The sequence below is a fragment of the Aphelocoma coerulescens genome, chromosome 6, assembly GCF_041296385.1.
Source record: "Aphelocoma coerulescens isolate FSJ_1873_10779 chromosome 6, UR_Acoe_1.0, whole genome shotgun sequence".
Lineage (NCBI taxonomy): Eukaryota > Metazoa > Chordata > Aves > Passeriformes > Corvidae > Aphelocoma > Aphelocoma coerulescens.
This window is the reverse complement of record NC_091020.1, coordinates 11,027,766-11,047,158: the sequence shown is the minus strand read 5'-3', so window position 1 is coordinate 11,047,158 and position 19,393 is coordinate 11,027,766. Positions and strand designations below refer to the sequence as shown.

Below are 19,393 nucleotides of genomic sequence, written 5' to 3'. Positions count from 1 at the left end.
ACTCAGGTCTCTCATCAGCAATCAAATTTTATGTGGAACTGGAATTTTTCAGTCAAGGCAGAATCAGGTAACACCAATAACCCTCACTGTTTTATTCATCTGTAGTTGCTTGCATACATTTCATTTCCATTTTCTTCCCTTAGCATGCTGGACTGGTGCAACTAAGTCTTACTCAAAAATATGCCAAAACACACCAGAGAAAAAGCAAGCAAGACATGTAAATATGTTAGAAAAAAAATGAGTATGGAAAACTGAGAGGAAAATAAATCTTATTTCAATGAAATCAGGGTATGAAAGAATTTTTCACTGAGAGTCTGAAGGAGATGAGCTATCTGGCTGAGTATGTGGGCAAGATAGTGCTTATTGTGATAAATGTTGTTTATGTGAACTCCAGCAGGAAGTAAACTGAGATTGCTTTTTCTTCACTTAAGTCCTAGGAGCAAAGCACTTGAACAGCTGCTGATCTTAAGGTATTGAGATTAATAGGGTTAATTTTTCCCTCTAAGAAAAAGATAAACACCCCTTCACCCCAATATTCATGGAGCCACTAAGGAAGGAATAGAGATCCAGAGCCCATCTAAGGATTGATATAACGAGCTCTTTGGCAGTAACTAACAGTGAACTATTTTATTCTATATTACACCAATAGCATATTTTATATGATTCTGAAGTAATGCACATGTATTATAAATGATGTACACAAGTAATCATAAGTTTATTAACAATTGAACCCGATAGCTTAAAATTAACATGTATTTTTTTTCTGTACACATTACAAGATTGAGTAACCTAATTTATGATTTCAAAGTTGGTTTTTTTTCAGATGCTAATCTCAAGTTTTCTAATGAAACATATTAAAATTGGCACTGAATTTCAGTTCTCAATAAGAAGAAATATATAATTCTTAATCTGGTGTTAACATAATCTTAACCTAGACCTTCTTACAGAATCTGTCTTTTTTCACTCTTGATTTCTTTATGTTTCCTTCTTGGCTCTACAATGGGTTGAGAAAGTCACTCTGACTTCTGACTAAATGGCTGTAATATCTCATATTTGCACTTCCGAGGGGCTGTTTGATCTTCGCTGTACAGTGCAGATGTATCTCCATTAAAAATAAACTGCAACTGGCTGCATGACTGCTCTACATAAATCTGAGTGCCTTTAGGTTTCTGATAAAAGTGTCCAATAAACTTTTGGCTCCATCATAAAAATGAGCTGGGGTGCCATTCTTTTCAATCGTCTTCTTTTGGGGCCAATATGAACAAAATTCATGTTTCAGGGCTTGTTTTAACAACTGAAATTCATTTCTGTATTTCTCTGCAGATATCTGGGCCTTTCTGTCCCTGATTTGATGTAACATTCCTATTAGACACAGATGTTCTATGTAAGGAACATGACTGAACTTTATTTCTAGTGGTTATAAAGAATTGTTTCGTACTTTCTGGTGAACAGCAAATGTTGTTGCTTCCTGTGCAGTTTTTTTAATAGATGTTTGCCTTTACATTTCTCACCTGAAGGTGTGAAAGGGCAGTTGAGGAAAAAAAAATCAGGAATCAAATCAAACCAAACATATATTTCAATATTGAAAAGCAAATGTACAGAGTCTCTTTGAAAATAATGTATTTCAGATGTTTCTCTTGCCAAAACAGAATTTAAGCAAATGTGTAGGCCATTACCACAGAAACATTGGAATACTGTTCAGCAGCAGGGTTATGACTATCACTTGGTGCCTTGGTTTAGGTTCACGTTGCTTTTGTTTTAGCCTGAGATTATATTGATTTTTAGGGACTTTTTACATTCTTGTGGTTGCACACACTGAATTATCTGAACAAATAAGAGTTTTCCTGCAAGTACTGTGCTACTGGGAACTCAGTTCCTGGTAAAGTGTGCAATAAAGTTGCCTTCCAGTGTGGTCTGGAAAACTGTCACAGAAGACAAAATATAGTCTTCAGTGCCTTGCAACACCCAACATTCAGTAATCCAGTCTGTCCTAGAAAACACAGCTAAATATTTGAAGTGCTCTGTGTATTCTCTAGAATGGCTTTTTACAGGTTGCTAATAGAAATCAAAGTCTATAACATAAGAGAATTAAAAGAAAAAAAAGTAAGGATGGACTGGAATTGAATCTGAATTTATAATGTAAGTGAAGGTTTCCCCAGCTGGGCTTGCTCTCCTACTGCTGCTTGTTTTCTTTTTTTTTGGTCAGACTGGTATTATATGGATCATTATGCTACTCTGAGGTTTCTGTTTGGTATTTTTTCTTCTTTTTTCCAAAACCTTCTAAAGAAACTCATATACATATTGCTTTATTTACATAGGTTAAGCCTGCTTGGAACTCTTGAACTTCCTTTTGGAAAGCACAATCTACTTGTAGTCATTTTAGGAGTTATAATTGTTAAAATATTTTCAAATTTGCATCTCTAAAATGTTTGTGAATGATGCCTATATGGCATTAGGAAGGCTAATTAGTTAGCTATTCTAATAATCTGAAGGTGGCTCAGTAAATTTCTTGCTAATGCATTTTCTAAAAGTGACCATGTTTATACATTTCACTGAGTTGTTCTAAAGTGACTTGTTCCCCTGACATATCCTTGTGAGAAGTGGTAGCTCACTGATCTTATCAAGAGGGAAAGGTTAAATTAATGACTGATTCAGTCATTCTTTCACCCTTCATTAGCACTGAATTAATTTATTAAAGAAATGAAAGATCATCTTGAGTGGTTTAATGTGTAAATTTCATTTTAAACATGCATAGGACCTCATCTATTTAGAGAATAATTGATTAATGGTGAAGTTTAAGAAATATGTACCCTTCACAAATGGCTGATCATGCTAAATTGCAAGACCTTCCCTCTAACCCTGCTCTGTGGCAAAAGCTAAAAACATGCACAGGTTTGTAAACTTGGTTTTAACAAGGAGGAAGTCTATTTAGAGTAAACATTTGCTGTGTCAGTAAAGTGTAAATAGGCTTTGGTAACTATAATGAAACCATAGCATTTCAGTGTTTCAGAAGGTGGCAGTGATAAGCCTAGAAATTATCACTATGGTTTTACTTGCAAAGACTGGAGAAAAAGAGCTCTCAGCTGCTTCCATAATAAATGTGTAAAGAGTTCTTTCCATAGAGAATTTTTTTTTTAATCTACTCATGTATTTGAATAAATATATGCAGTCTTGGACTGTGGTCTTATAAATGGGATAAGATTAAACAGTAGGGCAAGAGGTCTTGAAGGTATTTCTTAGGTTTCCTTAAATGATACTGGTGACTCACTAGGTCATCCTTCTTTTGAATCAGTTTTGAACCAATGTTTCATAAAGTACTAGTGGGAAGTTAGTGTGGGAAGTGCTCTTTCAGATGAGACCATATGTGCCCATGAAAGTTTCCCCCGTTCTCTCTTCAAGAGTAAGATTTGGAGGTTTGGATTTTTGTTTTGCCTTGGTTCACTTCACTCCGCCTACTGCGTCTAAAAATGAATCCCATAATTTTAATTATGGTAGCCATTCCTTTTTTTGAAAAAATGAACAAACCCAGAGACTTGATTAGTGTTTCTTTTGCATGTGATGTCTATTGAATTGCATCCTTTATAAGTTTGCAGTGCTGTAAAATGAAACTGGAATCAATTATTCAGTCTACAAAATATTGTATTTATTTAAGAATAGCAAATGTTGATGTCTTTTATTATTATTATTCTTAAATACATGTAGGCATTACAATAGCCTTTATTATGTTGGGCTATGTAAAGGTATTTTTGTTAGGGTTTCTTCAGTAGGGTTTTTGTGCTTTTATTGGATGGGGATTTTTAGATAGAAAGATGTTTCTATGTGTATAATTTATAATTTAACATCTGAAAGACAACACAAAGAACATGCTCATTATTCAATATTTTCTTTTTTGTCTTTTTTATTGGCTCGAACATGCATATATCATTCCCCTATGCCATCTGAATGCCACTGTGTGTAATGGGGCACCTACCTGGTAAAAATTCAGCTCCTCTGCATAGCAGTTTGTCCTGTTCAACACCATCTGGTAGCTGCAAGCTGGTTATATCTGCAGATAACCTCCCTGTTACTTCACTAACACCATCCAGTGTCTCAGGGCTGAAATATTTTTCGTGGTCAATTTATTGACAGCACAAAAAATGCATGCAATTTCATTCAGAATGTTCCTGCTAAAATTATTCTGAGATACTTCATTTAATAGCACAATCATGGAAGTGACCAAACATGTCAGCCTTCTTACTGAAATAATTCATGTTATTGTTGTGATTAAATAAAAGGTGCTAAAAAGATGGATCCTTTGGTATGATTTCTACAGTCTAAATATAGACACTCTAAACGCAAGCAGAGAGATTTTGGAAAAAGACTTGGAAGGAGCAATGAAACATTCAGAAAACCTGAAAATTTTTAGGTATATTTTAGGATCAGATGTTGGTTTTAGGCTGTTCCATCTGCTTTCATATTAGAGAAGTTGAAATGAGACAGAGAGGAAAAAAAATAGTCTTTAAACTTGTATTGATATTTTCAATTAGTGTGTTAAAATGTATTTGTATACTAATTTCTATGACCATAAAAACCCAACATAGATAATTTCCTGTGTAGAGGGGAGCAATCTTATCAAGATCTTCTTCATTTAAGATCCAATGCACAGACCTGTTCACTTAATCCAGTAGGGAAGATGGGATTTGTAGGAAATTGAGAATATTGTGACAGGGAGTGAAGGGGACATGGGAAAGTATTTGACATATAATGGAGGGAGAAATGAAACTCTCTCACAGGAAATTAGGTTGCTTATACATGAACTATAGCAGACATTGACCCAAAGCCCTTTGTCTGTGGGTCCCAGTCTGGTTTGCAGGCTCAATTCTCCAGCTCTGAGCAGGCACTGGCCGGGTTGTCCACACCTGGGTGCAGTAGCACAAGCACAAAGTTGTATGCAAAGAAGAGAAGTGGTCAATACTCACATTCTGTGATTATTCAAAACTTTGAAGAAGGCTTTTTTTCTGTTAATGTATGTCAGCATGGCAGGTGCCTTTCAGCAGCAGAGAGAGCTAAGCTGACAAATATTGCTGTAAACTAGCTTTGGACTTCCTGCTGAAGTTCAGTATAAAATCACAACTTCAGTGAACTGATTTCACTTAAATTCAGAATCTGGTGTTTCAGCACACATCTCTGTAAGGTACAATGTCCTCTCTGAGGCTGTGAAGGGACCAAGCCATAGACTCATTAATCACAGCACCCAGCATCTCTAGGTGCATATGGAATCCTATGGAATCCCACCAGAGAACAGTGTCATGGACAAAAATGGAGGGTTTTGGTGATGACCACAAACTTCTTGAGAGAAATTTGGAGAATCTGGATCACTGTCTGAAGTCTTACCTAGGCATTTTCTTTCATTCTCTATTTAACCTATAAAAAAGAAAGTAATTATGTGATGATGTGGTTCTTTTAGGAATATCTTCATCATGGTGATTTAAATTGATTTCGCTATCAGATCACTGAAACTTTTGTGTAGTTCCCTAGCTACTGTTATGTATTAATGGTCCTGTGATCCTGAAAATAATTTGTGAAGTTTCTCACAAATGTAGTACATTGTTCAGCAAGGAATAATGGAAGTAAATAAAAGCAGTGAGTCTGGACAAGTTATAGCTTTGAATTGTATACCATTCTTTGCCTAATGTGCATTTTTTATGCAACCTTAATTGCAATGAAATGTTTATAACAAATATTTAATCAGGATTCAATGATTAAATAGGCAAATTTAATTTTGCTCTTGTTATTTTTTCTTAGGTAATCAATGCAGATGTGATTTAATGACAACGTCTAATTGAGTACTTTCATTTTGTGAAAAGAAAATTAAAAGGAGAAAATACACTTTTAAAATTAGAAATAATGATGGAGTGACAGGACAATTCCTAAGGATTAATGACTATCTGAGAAAGCTGAAGGCTCAAGGTTTAGCTGTGGGCTGTTAACCTCAGGTGGTCATTAATTCTTCAAGTAATGCTCCATGCCCTGATCATTATTACAGCTGAGCAGGGATGGAGTAGCAAGTTTCAGCAATTAAACCATAAGCAATATATTTAAATGCATATTTTTCTCTCCCACTTAGACATTCTGACACAAAGCATAGAATCAATCAAACTATTGATGGTATCCAGTCAAACCCTTGATGTTTTTCTTAATTTGCTTGATCTGTCATTGAGGACATGCCACATTGTGTGCCTGCATTTGTTGAGCCACACAGTGCTGTCCTGGTAGCTGTGCTGAGCACACATTAAATATACAGCTGGATGTATATGCCCCCAGGGAGCCTCAAAGCTTGCATGGATTCTTGTTCTCTCTCTCTCTCTTCTCTCTCTCTCTCTCTCTCTCTCTCTCTCTCTCTCTCTCTCTCTCTCTCTCTCTCTCTCTCTCTCTCTCTTCTCAGTAGTGATGCAGATGCCACTGGCTTGACTGGCATCAAAATTATAGTGTAAGTAGCACCCTCTTGCTTCACCATTCTACACGCTAATTTTCCCATCTTTCTGCAATAAAGTTGTAGATAAACCTTATTTTCCTCATTTCTTTGAGGCTGTTGTATGGCCCCACCAGTCAAAGGAGAAGCAAGACAGAATCCCCTACAAGCCAGAACTTGCTGCTGAAAACAGTTTAAGAGCTTGTACCAACATATCACTGAACTGGCATGGGGTTTTTTCAGGCAGGGAATTCTGATATCTGCAGCCAGAGTTTTACTCAGTTCTGTAAAGAGACAAAAGATCTCATGCTATTGCTTTCAATTTGAGATCTACATGTGATAACACCACGTTAGGCTGAATTTGTCTCTGTCTAAACATTGCGTTTATACACATTATGTACTACTTGCACATACGGAGAGTCTACAAATACCCCCAGGTCTCGGCAAAACACGCAGGTTTTTCTAAAGGCATTCACTAAGTGGTTCAGAAACAACTGTTGAAATGCTTCAAAATTCCACTGCTAAAACATTTCAGTCTGTGAGTCAAGGGCAGATTAACAGACAAAAACAGCTAATCCAAAAATCAGCAGTTTATGCCTGAGTGGAGCAAACAGACTAATGAAGCATACAGAGCTGGATAGGTCACAAAGAGATGTTAATAGCACGTCTGCAGAGAGGTGAGTGCCCTAGTCACAGCAAGCCACTTTCTAGAGTGACTTCAGGTGAGAGAAGGACCCAAGATTACTACAAGCACTCCCTAATTAGCAAAGTCATTATCACAGAGTCATTGTGGGCATGGAGAGCCCATACAGCACAGGTAGCACGCCCAAGCATTTTGTCGTCATCTGCTGGTTTGAAGTGCAGCCTGTATGAGAATGTATGGCCTGCAGAGTAGGCATGTGAATGTTAAAATGTGTTCTGTCTCTTGTTTCACATAACTTTGAGATTTAACTTATTAGTTCCATTTACATTAATGCAAATGTGAGTAAAATTATAAATTATCCTCAAATTAAAGTAAAACAATAACAACTCTAGGACAGCTTTGGTAATTTAAGTTGATTATAATGGTTAAATATTGACAGGATAATGCATTCACCAATTATGCCACCGAACAATACATCTTTTATTGCAGTTCTCTACTTGTCAAGATAAATCTCTCCATTTTGAAAGAGTCTCTACTGAAACTTGCATTTGTGGTTGTATTCTCCCATAACTGCTGCATAAAGGAATAAATTGTATGCTTGAACATTATGCTAGTCCATCAGCATGTTGGTAAACCACTTCATACGCAACATAAACATTAATGGCACCAAAGTTAGAGTTATGGCTGCTACTGTTCCCACTGCCTACATCATCCATCTCTGCTCTGTTTCAGTCATAATATTTGGGAATTAGAATTTCTGCTTTTAAATTTCTTCCTGGAATGGTGTTTTATAGATTTTTTTTCTCCTTCTGATATAGTCCAACATAGCTATTAGTGGGGAAAATAACAGCTGCACTTTAATGATTCCTGTAGAGATGCTGGGTTATTGGGCTTGGGGAGAAGGGGAAGAATTCTCTGTGTCTGAATCTGTGACAAAAGAAGTGCGGTTTAAAATGAAAAATAAGCCTAAACCTACTTCAGATCCATCTATTTCACAGCTATTTTAATACATTTTTCCCTCATACCCTCATTTGATCTTGTTCATATGGGTAGCATAGCACAGTGTGAGCAGCAGGTCTGAGAATAAATGACAGGATACCCAATAACTCATTGCTGCTTTGGAGTTCAAAGTACTGCTCTTATATATCTATTGCCTAAAAATGTGTGGAAAAATTCCAAAAATTAGTTTACTCAAAGCATATAAAAGCAAGCAATATATCCAACAAAGATTTGATTAAATAATATCCTACAAATGAGGGAGGTAACTTAAGTAAGGGATGGTGAGTAACATTGAGTGGCCTCTCACACCTAGCACACTGACATGTCACTGGTATTTTCTACGCATTAGTTTTGTTTCTAGAATAATTGGTATTGACTGTCTTAACTAAGTTGAGCAGAGATCACTTTCTAATAAGTGATGCAAATTCTCTACTTTTATTTCTCTTATCATTCTCTTACAGAATAAGGATCAGATATGGAAAGGAGAAGGCAAAGGAACCCAAGTGCTCCAAGCTCCTGTTCCCAGATGCAGCTGAGAGAGATGTACTCGTTTTAACTTGTTTTGACACAAAAAAGTGAGTTGCATAGCCGATGAATGTACTTGTGTGTTAGAATCATCTGTTAACACTTGTGAATGCCAACAGGGAAGATTAGAATCTGACTTAAAGCTATTGTTCATTGTTAAGACTGAAGAGATATGTTTTCCTGCTCAGATAATGAACCCAAGCAAGAATGATTACCAAATCCTGGGGGAGACCTTATCTAAACTCAGTTTATGCCCCTCTATAGATAGGTGGAGTGTAAGGCTGCAGCTTCATGACGACTCCTTATCTCTTACGGGGCTTCAGGGAACAACATACGAGCTTGGCTTTCTCTATTTCACCTACTGGGAATGGAAGATCTGACAATATGTTTGGGTTTCCTAAATGCAGAAAGTAGTTCCAGCAGTAGTTCTTCCTTCTCTGAGGCAGCTCTGCCCCTCCGTTCCTTTCCCTAACCTGTACTAGGATACTTCTGTGCTTTATACACATTAATTCCTTTAGATTTGGGAGTTAAAAGTAAAACTGAATTCTGTATCATGATATAAGGCTACAGCCAATGTTTTTGCCCATATTTTGTTACCTTTGTATTTCATCACTGTGGAGCTTATAAATGAACAGAAATATTCACTAGAAAATCAAAGTGACCTATAGGATATTTTTAAATGATTAATTTTTAGGCACTTAGAAGATGATGATATAGAGTGGGTTACTTTGGGGAATTTGTTATATAATGAAATTCTGGAGTGTGACCATTCAGGTTAACGTCCTCCCTGTAAGAGACTATTTCAAAACATAAAGAAAGATACAGAACACATTCCTCCTTCTCCTCTTCCTTTATCTTCATTAAAATATGGATAAAAATTCTTATCCTCATTCTTTATCTCCATTAAACTGCTGTCACTTGAAAAAAAATTTTTCCCCTAGCCAGTTTCTATGGTGTTATTGTGCTTTTCTGGTGTAGAGGAGTATAAAAAACTTTCAGCTTTCAACTTTCATCCAGATAGTCATTTGGAAAATGCTGTGATACTTCATTCAGAGAACAAGATTCTTTTCTTTTTTACTTCCTCAATCTTTACAGTATAGCAGTATTTTTTTTTTCTGACCACTGCTCTCTTACCAAGAAATCACAGTTATTATGCCATTCCATTAGGTTTTTTTTAAATGTGTGATTTCTTAGCAAACAAGCCTTTTTTTCTGACACTACATGTGGAGTGTGCCTTATATTGTGTGTTTCAACCAGCAGTTTAAACATGCCTCTTGACTGCTAAAACATGAATGGCAGTCTCCCTAGCCCATCTGTTTGAAGTATTTTTGAAGTGCCATAGCACAAGCCATAATATTTATGAAATTTCATATTCGTTTGGATAGTGACAACATTTTTAACTTTAACTCTTATTTTGCTTCTGATATTATTGCCATAAAGAAAAAATACTTCAGAAAGGAAAATATATGGGAGCCTAATTCTGCAGACAGGGGCAGAGCTTTATGTTGAATAAGCAAACATTTGTGGTCTTCTTCCTTTTATGTTTTCCTGCAGAAAATAACATATGCCCCGAAAAGTTTGGGAGCAATTTTCACACTTTTGAAAGCACAAAGCCTAAGTCTGCCTGGCTGTGTTGTCAGAGTTGAGAGTAAACCCAAGCAAACCAGTATAGCTCCAGCAGCATACACAGAATGGAACTAATGTGAGAGAGCCTGGAGCTGGACTTGCTGGTAGAGGTCACTGCCTTCAAATTCATCTCTTGGCTGTGCCAGATAAGGTTGTTAAAAATCAAACAAACCAGCATAATGAATATTTTACTGAGCCAAATATTCATAACGTAAAACCAGGTTGCTCTAGCTCTCGCACCATGAACCAAAGCATCATGCAACCAAACCTGTCCTTAAATAAATCGAGCTGAATATGATTAAAAGTACAGCAACCAGTAGGTTATTTAGCTCTCAGTAATTTTCCTTTTTCTGTCATCATATTTTCTCTAATATGCCTTCAGGTTCTTCTCAGCAAAACGTATTTTTAATTTCTAAGCATGTGTTCTTCGGCTTGCGTCACGCGCTATAGTTTATGCATACATGAATGCAGCAATTAATGTGAGCTGTTTGTACATTTATCAGATTATGTTTACCCCATTAGTCTCCCTGATGGCTAAGCAGTGGTTACTTCTCTTTCTGCTGTGCTGCCCTCTCTTGCCAGTGGGCCCACAGTGGGAAATATTCTCCCATTCTCAATAATATAATTTATAGCCTTCAGGTTGATATGATGGTATTATTCACAAGAGTAAAGTTATTTCTTTTCAGATGTAATTTTGGCATTTACCATCCCTGGAGGCATTTAAAAGACTTTGTAGGTCTTAGGGACATGGTTTAGTGCTGGACTTGGAAGTTTTGGACTAGATGATCTTAGAAGTCTTTTCCAACTTAAATGATTTTGTGGTTCTAAGGAGCAATCTGAGGTCTAACAAGATGGGAACACAGAATTCCTGTTGTCCAAGAGCAGGAGGAGTGTTCAAGTATAACCAAAATTGTCAATTTTGAACATTGATGTCTAGGGAATTAGTGCCTAATTCATTCAAGCTTCATTTCTGTTTTGTACCTGCAGATAAATTAAAGGCAAGATAAGAACATAGCTCTGAAACCAAAAGTATTTTCAGGATTTTTAAATTCAGCATGCTAAAATGAAAATTATTTTACTTTAAATCAATATAAAGTTATCTAAATATATTCTGGGAATTATAAAATTTATATATGAAGATGCCTTCCCATTTGGCTTAAGTCCAATCAAATGACCACTCAGCACAAAACATTATTACAGAGAGTAATATGGTCGCTTTCTGTCATTACTGTGCATCTTTTTCTTAGTAGCTTGCTAGTTCTTAGCATGATGGAATGATTTTCTCTGCAGTTTAAACAGATTGAATAATTTTTAGATACATTTCAGCTGCTTGTATCCCAAATTAGAAGTCTGATTGTGAAACAAGTGCTGTAAGCTCTGTAATTCTCTTCTGTCTTAGGAGCTATGAGGTAAAATACACTCAGTGGGCAAAAAGCAGTTTTTCTGTGCAGTGAATAGATAACTATTTTTGCAGTTATAATAGTGCTTTTTTTTCTAGTTTAATGTTGTTTAGCCGTGTGCCGTGTTTCACTTGTCTGTGTTAATTCTCTGTGCATTAGTCCTGAAGACCAGATGATTGCTACATGGAACACTTTGCTAAGTTATTATAATATATGAAATTTGTTTAATTTGCATAAAGTCTGGGAATTTGTTTGTTTGGGGTTTTTTTCTTAAGCTGATATTCAAATCTCCCTATAAATTCAAATCTCTACTCTTACATAATGGTTACTAGACTTATCACACCACTCTTCAGAGGTAACCGTGTCATCCATGTATTAAAAAAGTGTCAACTGATTCTTCTTCTTCATCTCACTTTACCTCATTTTGAGTTGAATTATAAACAGGACATGGACTTTCCTATATCCTCTGTGTGTATCCTATTACTGTCTTGGGGTTCTGTGGTGCCTGCAGGCAGTAATACATGTGAATAAAATTCAGAGCTGGAATGAGAAGTCCTATTTGGTGTTTTACAAAGATATGAGATTCTTTGTGTATGGGGCATCTTTTCCCAGAGAGGAAGACTGCTCTAAAGCAAATCACAAGAAGCACCATCACAGACAGTGACAGTAACAAACACCCTCCACAGGCAGTGGCCTCTGTTTAGGTCAGACCCATTCCAGCCCTCATTCCACTCCTACTGTGCTTCTTTAGGGAATGTTCAAAGCCAAATTTAGCTGATTAATGTCAACAGAACTCGCTAAAGTTTCTCATAGTTTAAATCCTGTCAGTGCTATGGATGTTATGCATCATCTTTTAGGTATGAATAGTGGTGAATTAAAAGGTAAGAGCTGTGCCTGCTCTCCAACACTAACTGCTTAGCCAGCAGAAACAATTCCAGACTGAAATGGAAGCTGTTTTTATTTTTAAAAAGTCATACAACATTCTTGTGTTTTGGAATTCACAATGTTATTTTTTTTTCACTTTTTCTAAAAATAATATGATAATAATTTTCCGTCAATATAGGAAGAGGATGATAACTCTTAACCTTCAAACTGTTTTTTTTCTAAGTGAGAGCCACCACTTTTCAGCATGTTATGCTATCAAATTAAAACAGTGCTTCACAGTAGCTGTCAGTCAGTAACTTTCAATACAGAATAATCTTTTAAAGTGTGTCAAGTTTGACTCGGTCACTTTGACAATTATCGCAGTTGGTAACTGTTAAAAAAATCTGTAGTTAACTTGAACAATTTTAGGTGTAAAATTCCAGTCTAGTGTAGGGAAGCCTAGCATGAGATGTGTTCCATGTTTGGTATCTTAAATAAGTGTCACTGCAGATGGTCCTGGCCTTTCCTGGGGAGTCTAAACTATAATTTTACTTACTGCAACAGTTAACTGGTCCTTGGAGGTCAGAATTAGCTAATCCTCCTAGTCTGCTTAATCTATATTAAGGTATATAAAGCTACGTGACAGTTTTACAGAGAACTTTAAATATGATAAGTATGGTTGTCTTTCTGACCAAAAAGGAAGAGTGGTTAGTGCTGTATAGAAAGCACTCTTCTTACCTCCATTCAAACATGGTTGAAAAAGAAAAAATGGTATCAAATGAAAGATTATTCCAGATGGAAAATACAGCTCTAACACCTACCAGCAATAAAAAAAAAACAAACTATCTTAGAAGTGTTCTGGGAATTTCAGAAATGTTAGCTGCTGAAATAGTCTGTAACAGAACATGGGACTGTAGATAGAGCAGTCATTCATCATTTAACATCTGAATCATTTCTTGCTGACTAAACAGAAATACATACCAGAGAAGTCAAATAATCCTTTCCCATTATTGCATATGATTCATGAATTCCAGATATTGTACAAATGCACCATTAATCTAAAAGGAAGCAGTGTTTCTCAAAATAGCATTTACAGGTTTATAATAATATTTTAAATTATTTCCATAGTAATTGTGCTTCTTTTTCAGTATGTTTACAGTATCCACACTCAGAACCACCCTTTTAGAAAATATCAGGACTTTTTTGTAACCAGCATACAAATAGTTGGAACCTTGTTTGTACTTCACTGTGTATTTTCATTTCTGCTACAGAATAAAAAAACATACAAACTGCTATCAAAGATAAATAAATGTGTAACTGAAAAGTCAAAAGAAACTAACATTAAAACCTTCTGGTTGCATCCATACTTACCCTAAGTTTATTCAAAGTTTAAACTGAAAGATACGTGATGTACGTTTGCAGATGTTTGCAAAAAGATGTGGTGCTGATGCTAGAAAAGGAATGAAGTTCCCCTGTGAGGTTTCCAACTGTTTTGTCAGTTCATGGCAACTGTGAAATTGAGAGAAGGCTTTGGCACCTTGTAACTGCTGAGCTCCTCACAGCTGACCCTGCTCTCAGCAGGAACAAACACTCCAGGACCTACTGAGGTCACATCCAACCTGAATCCTCCCCACTTCTGTTTGGTACCTAGTTAGTAGCAAAGTGAAGAGGTTCTGGGATGAAATATGGTGAGATTTGTATCCTTCGGTGTCCTAAGAGGGGTTTTTGTTGTTCTTTGTAAACTTTCAAGATCACTCAGCCACCTTTTGCATGTATAAAGTAATTGGTGTAGTTGTTCAGGAGACAGTTTTGACCTTGTGGTTTGTTCGCATTGTGCAAAAGAGCAGAAGCAGTAATTGTCAAGTCAGTGGAATAAAGCCATTTGAAGAAAAGGTGACTGAAGTGTTTATGAGGATTTATGATGATGAATTACGTAATCTAGTCATAAGAAGCTTTTATTTTCTAGCTAGAGGAACATATTTGGAGCACATGCATCCTGACTTGGCCTTAGTCCCCCCTTTCCCTGTTTTTGAACAAGGCATGTGCTGTAAAGAAAGACAGTAGTGGTAGGATTTGCATCATATTAAATGTGCTTTTCTAATAGAGAAACTTTGACCTTTTTTGGGGATTATTTTGATATCCAGGTATAATTATTTCAAAGCATACCACTGAAATTACTGGGATTTGTTACTGTCGCTAGACTTGAATGTAATAAAGAGCATCTCTCATGTGATATGCACCATCAATCTTTTGGGTATAAAAAGGTCAGCAAAACTTCCAGCTCTGCACCAACTGCATCAGTACATTTGTGTTCACACACATGGATCTGGAAATTTCTTTTCTTTTTTAGTTGGAAGGAATTAGGATGCTGCTGTGAAGGCACAAAATAGGAGTCAGGGCTTTCCTGCTCGCACCAAAGATTTTCTCTGCAGTCCTGGACAACTCATTTGATTCCCACCACTGCAGTTTTCCATCTGAAATTGAAAATGTTGCTTTTCTATTACCAACAGAAGTTTAAGAAAATGTGTATTAATTTTGTTTGAGGTATTAAGATGTAATGTTGATATGTGATTATAAAGTAGTACATTAATACATTCTTATTGAAATTTGAGTTTTGTATGTAAATTACTTTGCTCAACAATTACTTTAGAAAGTTTTTCTTAAAAAAATAAAACAACCAAACAAACACAAAAATTCCTGATCTTAAGCGTTCATGATTTGGCCACAGAAAACAAAGTCAGGAAAACATGTAGTCCTAAATCTGTTAATTTCATGGTATTTCTAAAAGCAGATTAATGCCAGGAAATAAATTTTGATACTTCTAGTTTAGAATTAAAGAATCAGTGGAAATCAGCTGTTGTCATCTTAACACTGAACTGAAGATTCTCAAGTAATGCTTGTATTGTAAATGAGAGAGACAATACTTCTCCTGTTAACCTGCATTATTAATACAAATAATATTTACAATAATATTAGTAGTATACTAATATTATTAGTATTGCTGACATCATTAGTTCTGTATTGCTTGTATTATAAGCAGTACAGCTTCCAGCTCTCTCAGTGGCTCAAGCTGGAGAGAGCTATTTAAAGAAGTCCCTGAATTAGTGGTGCCAATAAACTCGTTAGCTTATATTCTGACTTAAAGGTTTATGAACTTACCTAAGTTCTGGTGGCTTTTAAGAATTCTTCTCCAGTATTGCTCTATTTTTTGGTCTAGCAGAAGTCTGTGAGACTTGAAGGCACTGAAATGTTGCTTAGCAATTTGCTTAAGCCATGGTTTTTCTATTGCTCTCCTGCTGTGCTTGAAATTCACCCATTTATGTTTAAGTGTGACAGTATGAAACAAGCAGAAGTAACCACTATTTGTTTTATCCTGTCTCTGGGATAGATTTGTCAGCCTTTCATCAAGCAAGACTTGCATTGTCCTCAGCAGGATTTCTGTGTGATGAAGGACTGCTACATTTAACGCTTTGAGTTTTTAAATATTACATTCTTTGTGCCTGGGTATTGACAAATGCTCTACTCTAACACCGTATTTATTCTCTATTGAAAGTAGAAGCTTGCTTTGCCTCCCTTTTCTTGATTCTTGTTGATGTCAGACAAATTTACATGGATGATTGCTTCCTTAGCATGCTTATCTATCATCATAACTGTGAGATATCACCACCAGTGCAACCAGAAGAGAAGGGATCACCCCAATTCTGCTGTTTATTTAAAGGACACATTAACCTTCAAAATCTGATTTATTGTTTGTTTTCACATCCATGCTCTTCCACATATTTGTAATGTTTTTATACAAACTGTTCCCATGAAGCAGGTAACTTTACATTAGTTCTAATGCCTCATTTTTCTGACTATCTGAATCTTGTTGCTGCTATACCAAGCCTGCTGAATTTCTGGTTTTGTATGCAACCAAAGCATAAAGGGGTCTATGCTCAATTATGTTAAATGTTTGCAACATTTTCATGAATGAATCTCATGAGAGACTGGGAACCATTTATGTGATGTATTTCTTTCCCTATTTTCTTAATTTCTTGGGAGTTTTTGATTTGCGTTATTCCTCCTTGCACACACAAAATGTCACTTAAACTGCAGCATTCAGTCGGAGTTGTCTGCTGTGATCCAGGTTCTGTCCAGTGCAGTGTTGTCAGGTGGGCCACAGCAGATTTAAAATTTCCCTGTTGAATAAGTTTCTTCATGCTCTTGATGTTAATTTCTTTTTCCCTCTCTTCATGCGGTAAGTAGGCATACAAGCAAAAATAAATCCAGCAAAGTCGGTAGAATGCCCTTGGGAATTTTTTAAAAATATATAAAATTCCCAGAAGTCTTACTGGTAAGAGTTTGAAAGGAATTTTAACTCCAACTCCCATCTGAGAGTTTGAAAAATATTCCTTCTATATTTAACAATTGTAATAATTCTTCAATCACATGCTCCTCCCACACCTCCCGAAGGCAGTCAGCACACAAGAAACAGATGAAAACATGGTACAGCTTCACACATAATGATATTGTTATTAAAAGCTCTCCCAGTCAGCATCTGTTTTGGCCTCCTCTTCAAAAGTAATCTTGAAGATTACAGCACTGCATTGATTAGTAACTGCAGAAGATGGTCCAGAAACAACTTTTTTGTGGTAACATTGAGCTTTCTGGGTCTTTTTCCTTCCATGACAAAGTGAAAACAAAACATTCTGAATGTTTCCATGTACCTGAAATGTAATTGATTGAAAAAGATTTTCAACTTAGGTTTCCTCTGTGTATCAACAGAAAAGAGAGTGCGCCCTGGACCAGTTAAAATGATATTGCTTAATAGTTCTTTTCTGTCTGACTTAAAAAGCATTATTCACTTGAAAAATCTTTAGTTAAACCACTTTGGCCAACTCTTAAAGGCAGTCATTTTAGCATCTATTTTAATAAGTAATTTTTTTTTAGCATTTATACAATATGTGAAGGAAAGGGTTGTCTTCTAAGAGAAGAGCCCAGACTAATGATAATGGTAAACAAGATTCAAAATGGAGACTTATAAGACCAGAGCTGTCCCTACTAAAGCTACGTGTTCTAGGTTTTTAAAAATACACAGAGAAAGGTTAGGCACTTTTGAATGGCATTTACACAAGCCAGGGCACAAACCAAAAGTTTAGTATTATGCTCTTTTTCCTAAAAAATTCATGAGCTCATCTGACTTGACTCAAAGCCCTGAACCCTCTTATAGAACAGAATATTCAGGAGAAGAGAGTCTTTCCTTCCAAAAAGAGAACCTGATATTTTAGGATGAAGTTTAGATATGTTAGTGGTTGGAATATTTTCATTTGCTTTGAGGTCAAACTCTCTCATTTGCTTCATGAGGCTTTCTGGTTCTCTCACATTCTAAAATAGTGTCCAAATTTCCATAATATACAGGAATCCAGGCAAGCTATCTCCAAGATTTCCCAGTAAAGCAGTTGGCTATGTATGAACTGGCTCCACCCACAACCCAAAGGTTTGCACAGATTACAGGGCCATGAAATATTCTGGCTGAAACTGTCACCTTCTTCATCTTTCAACATATGCAACTGTTGGGCTAGAGAGGGAGAAGAGATGTAACTGCCATGAGTTTACTGTGTTTTGAGTGGTATGCAAGAAAGTGATCAGATTTTGAAATCATCATCTTTCTAAGCATATTTTCTATATTCTCATTTGATTAGAGTTCAAACTCTCTGATTATATGAAGGTGCTTTCTTAGAAAGATGACAGTTCATCATGTATACCACAACTGAGAATATAGCTGCTAATACCTTGTTAAAAGACTATAAAATTGGAAATTACTGATCTGATTTTGAAGGTCATTCAAAGCCAGTTACCTTTTCTGGAATGCTTATGCGAGAATCTTTGGTTCCCATTTTAGCAAGGGCATCCAAAAATTTTCTGGTGGCAGCTGGCTGAGTCCATTTCCATCTTTCTCTCTTCAGTGTGGGGTTAAGGAGCCTTCAGAGCTTTTATTATTCTCAGAACAGAGAGTATCAGTGAAGGGCTGTCAGGATGAGTGACAGACGAGAGCTCAGCTCTTAAATGCATAGTCAAATCAAATATATGTTATCCAGAAGGAGAAACAGGAACAGAATCTCAGACGTCTTGTTTGGATTAAATCTCTATCATTCATTTAATGTATATTAACTTGAAATGATGGATGTAATTTCCCTTAAGTAGAGTTGTAATTTCTGACTGATTATGAGCAGAAGGAACACTTTTAGAATAAGACTGAACTTCAGAAACCTACATCTCATTTGCATTTAACAGGTACATTGAATCCCTCCTTCTCCCCAGAATCAGAGCTAGTGGTGAACCAGTTCTTAAGTGTTATTTGTTGATTTCTTCCTAGGTGAAAGCAGACGTTTTCCTGTTATTGTCAAACCAAATACTTTATATTTAAAGTAATTAGTCACCACCATATCATAGGATACATTTTAACCTTATAAAATTGCATGTTTAATGATATTTTTCTCCAAAACCACAGTCAGTTATAAAGATCCAATAGTGGATTGAAAAATCTCTACAAAAGTTCTCTTGACTTTTCAGGAATGTGTCATCTGTCTATTTTCATTTGGTTTTATGACTGCAGGAAACCCAGATTTTGCATGAGGTTCTGTCAAGGATTGAGAACTTTTAATAATGTGTATTGGTCATTTAACACTATCACAGATAATGAAAAATATGCTTTCATCCTGGTTTGGAAAGGTTTCAAAGGAATACATGGTCAAAAATACCATAATTAAATATGCCAATCCCAAATCTATAGTTCAGAGAAAATATTGCATTTACTGGGAAACTAATAAAATTGATTGGAAAATTCAATTAAGGTAAAGTAGCAGATAAAATGTGATTAGCCTTTATTATAAAGGGATTCAAATT

General features: G+C 36.0%; 1 protein-coding gene across 9 annotated transcripts in view; it reads left to right on the top strand.

The window, feature by feature from the left end:
• The window catches only part of NRG3 (neuregulin 3), a 667,244-nt gene that overhangs the window by 246,611 nt on the left and 401,240 nt on the right, over nucleotides 1-19,393 (top strand). For 5 of the 9 annotated variants that reach the window (XR_011151686.1, XR_011151691.1, XR_011151687.1 and 2 more), the window contains exon 3: nucleotides 8,555-8,668. The gene's annotated coding sequence lies outside the window, so the exon portion shown is untranslated. Of the gene's footprint in view, nucleotides 1-8,554; nucleotides 13,911-13,930; nucleotides 14,839-19,393 lie in introns of those variants that run through there. The other 4 variants (XR_011151685.1, XR_011151693.1, XR_011151689.1 and 1 more) reach the window with 3 other exon arrangements.